Raw genomic sequence first — 3,682 nt, forward strand, 5'->3', positions numbered from 1 at the left:
TTAAAAAAGCAATCAAACCCCAAAACAATTCATCATGACCAAATGGGTCATAACTGTTACGGATGGTTCAACTACAGAAAAGCAATCCGTTTATTTCATCACATTAACAAAGCAAATAACAAGAACCACATGACCCTATAAATTGATACGGAAAAGGCCTTTGAAAAATTCCAATATCCCTTGCTGCTTAAACTAGAATAGGAATAGAAGGACATTTGCTCAATATAGTGCAAAATATATATACAAAACCAAGAGCCAAGACATCATTCTCAATGGAGAAACACTAAAAAGGCATTCCTTTTTAAGATGCACATGGAGACCAGACAAGGCTGTCCACTACCACCCTCCTATTTAGTATCATACTGGAAATATGGTTTTGGGAGATAAGAAAAGAGAAGGAAATAAAAGGAATCCAAACTGGTAAAAAACTTGTAGAACTGCCACCATAGAGAGTTCCACAGGCTCAACAAAAAAAAACCTGTTAGATCTAGTGGTCCATTTAGTAGAGTAACAGGATACAATATAAATATACAAAAGTCAGTTCTCTATAGCAACAAATGAAACACAAAAAAGGATACTAAGAAAGCAATACCATTTACAATAGTAAACCAAAAACAGATATTTGGTATGAAATCTAACTACAGACACTGAAGACCTTCATAAAGAAAACTACAAAACACAACTACAAGAAAGAGTAATAGATCTAACTAAATGAAGGAAATATACCTTGTTCATGGATAGGAAGAAATTGTGCTATATCCGCACAAAATAAGACTGAACATTGTGAAAATGACAGTGCTACCAAGGGCAATCTACATATTCAATATAATCCAAATGAATATACCAAACTCATTTTTAAAAGAACTAGAAAAAGATAATTGGCAAGTTTATTTGGGAAAGAATGGGGACCCTGAATAAGCAAAGTTCTTCTGAAAAATAATGAGGTGGGAGTCATAGCACTTCCTGGTCTCAAAAACCAACCTATATACAGCCAATGTAACCAAAATAACATGGTACTGGTACAATGACAGACACATAGACCAATGGAATATAATCAAGAACTCAGAAATTAACACATGTCTATGTTCAGTTGATATTTTGACATGAGATCAAAACTTATTAAATAGGGAAATGACAACATCTTCAATGAATCATATTGGAAAACTGGACATCTACCTATACAAAACAGAAAGAGGAACTACATCTCATACCATACACAAAATATCAACTCAAGGTGAAACTGAAATCTAGAGGTAAAACCCAAATCCATAAGGATAAGACACAAAAATGGGTTCAAAGTTAAAGGTCATGGCCTACTGCCTAACTGGGCTTTCCAATTTAGAAAAAAATGCCCAACTGGAAAAGTACAAAATTGATGAATGGGTCAGACCTCCTAAAAAAACAAGCCCCTGTGTGCATCAAAAAGTTTGGGTTGAAAAGAAAATTCACATACTGGGGAAAAATAACAACTCAGATAGAGGTATCATAATGAAAGTTTACAGATTATGACAGGGTATACACAGGAAAAAAAGACTGATGACTCAATAACAAAATAGACAAAAGACATGAAAAAACTTTTCAGAGGAAGACATTCAGATGGCTAACATTTCCATGAAGAAATGTACTGGCAATCAAAATTTCTGGCAATCAGAGAGATGCAAATCAAAACCACAATAAGAGATCCTCTTATCCCAGTAGCAGTAGCAAAGTTTAACAGGAAAGCAAACAATAAATGTTGGAGGGGATGTGGAGAGATTGAAACTCTTATGCACTGCTTTTGGGATTGTAAAATGATACAACCACTATGGAAGGCAGTTTGGCATTTCCTCAAAAAGCTGACCACAGAAATCCCAGATGACCCAGTTATTGCACTCCTAGGAATATACCCCAAGGAATTTAGAACTGACACAGAAATAGAAATGTGTACACCTATGTTCACAGCAGCAACATTCACAATAGCAAGAAAATGGAAATAACCAAAATGCCCAACAATAAACAAATGGATTGAGAAATTGTAGTATATTCACACACTGGAATTCTATGCAGCACTAAAGAGTAACAATTTTTTTAAATGCTATATAAATAAAATGGGAGCGCCTAGAGATTATTATGTTAAGTGAGCTAACTCAGTCTCATAAGGAAAAAAACTGCAAAGGACTATTGTTCGAAAAATTAGGATAACCAACAATATAACAAAAATGTCCAAACGAGGGAAGGGAGAATGGGGAAAGGGAACCATGAAAATCACTAGAATAGCAGAGTTTAATGGGCAGAGTGAGGTGAGGGGATCAAAGAATGGGAAAAGTTTAATGGGGACTCTAAAAGATGGTTTAATAGACACAGTTCAATAGTGGTTGATTCTGTAAAAATGTAATGTATAAAAATGGTTCTATGAATCACAGTGTAGATGGATGATTGTGTAGAGAGGGAAGAGATTTCACATTTGAAAGAAGAGTAAATAGGAAAGGGGGAAAGGAAAGCAAGAGATTCTTTTTTTATTACTGGAGCAAGCTATTTTGCTCCTGAGACAGAGTAAAGTTGGCACCCATCAGACTTCACCTCCAGGACTTGAGGTTAGTGTATTCTGACTCATAGCACTCATTTGGACCCACAGGAATGGAAGCAGAAAGAATAGAACAATGGAGAAATGAGTTGAGTTTGGCTATGTTCCTTCAGCGCTGCCCATCTAGGATGCACAAAGCCATAGATGAAAGGGGAAGGGATGCTGGCATGAGTAGCAGGGAGTTGTGAGGACCCCTGACCTATTGACTTAGCTTGGCCCCATGTAGAAGCTAGGGTTGAGAAAGGAGATCTGGAATACAAGGAAAAGTGCGGACTCCTGAGCTTGCAGCTGATGCCCATTTAAACAGAGCCACAGATAGCTGGAGAGGAACTATGGTTGATTGCTAACATCTGATGGCTTGCTCTGGAATGGACACCGCTTATGGATGCAGATACTTGGAATGTCCAAGTTGAACAGAGGATCCTTCAGTAAAATGATTTGTTTCCTCAGAGGATTGGTTTGACAGAGGTGGGTGAGCAGGAGGATAATAGGGCATCAGGCATGAAATTGCTGGCTTACATACTTTCACAAAAGTAGTTATTGGAGGGATGGTTGTAAGGGAGGGGGAAAAAACCATCAAAATATAAATGAGTGAAATATAATGTAAATTGAGGACTGTGTTGAACACATTGTACATGTATGAAACACAATGTATATGAATGCTAACAATATTAGCAAACTAGAAACAGGTGAGATTTGTGTTAATTTTAATAACAGTTTGTTGCTACTGAGTAAGAACCAACCTATTGCTGACCTTCTAGTGGGTTTTTAGAGGCTGAAAATCACACAGATGGAAATTGCCCATCCTTCTCCCTCAAATCAGTTGATGGATTCAAACTGTAAGAATCTGTGATTACAGCACAACTCCCTACCAGTTTATTTAACCTTAAATATCCAACATCTTATTCTTTCAACATGCAATCCATTAAAAAAACCCATTAATGATTACAAAAAGTAATATATACAGTTACATCCTCGAGTTTTCCACATTAATTCTCTGAACTCTGATGTGTGCTTTACATCTAAACCACATCTCAATTCCAACTAGCTTGCATTTCAAGTCTACAATAACCACCTGCAGACAGAGGTTTAGGAGAGTGAAGCCTCGAATGGGAGACA

This window comes from Elephantulus edwardii, unplaced genomic scaffold, assembly GCF_000299155.1.
Source record: "Elephantulus edwardii isolate Elephantulus edwardi_28Jun2011 unplaced genomic scaffold, EleEdw1.0 scaffold00021, whole genome shotgun sequence".
Lineage (NCBI taxonomy): Eukaryota > Metazoa > Chordata > Mammalia > Macroscelidea > Macroscelididae > Elephantulus > Elephantulus edwardii.